Consider the following 421-nt stretch of genomic DNA (forward strand, 5'->3'; position numbering starts at 1 on the left):
AGATTAGAGATTCGATACACACCTGTAGTAAAGCATTTTTTATTTTTTTTTACAAACTGCAGTACGTATCTCATGTATTATCATTCTTTTATTACTGTGAACATCTAGTGCACAATAGATAAACAACATAAGAATGAGGGGGTTTATATACTAAGAACAAGATTTTTTTTTTTCTAATTTCATTGCATTTAAAAAAGTTTTTCCTCATTCCAAAAGTTTTACATTCCATAACATTTAAGTAATCCTATATTCTTGTAATGCACTAAAGCCATGAGTTGCAAATTTAATATCCACATTTCAAAGTGATAAATCTTAGCAAATGTTCATCTTAAGCACAAAATAAAGCTTTGTGCACTATTTTGTAATAATTTGGATCTTATAAAGGTAAATAAAACAAAACAAAAAATAAATAAAATGCAAC

Source organism: Thalassophryne amazonica, chromosome 15 (assembly GCF_902500255.1).
Source record: "Thalassophryne amazonica chromosome 15, fThaAma1.1, whole genome shotgun sequence".
NCBI classification, from domain to species: Eukaryota; Metazoa; Chordata; class Actinopteri; order Batrachoidiformes; family Batrachoididae; genus Thalassophryne; species Thalassophryne amazonica.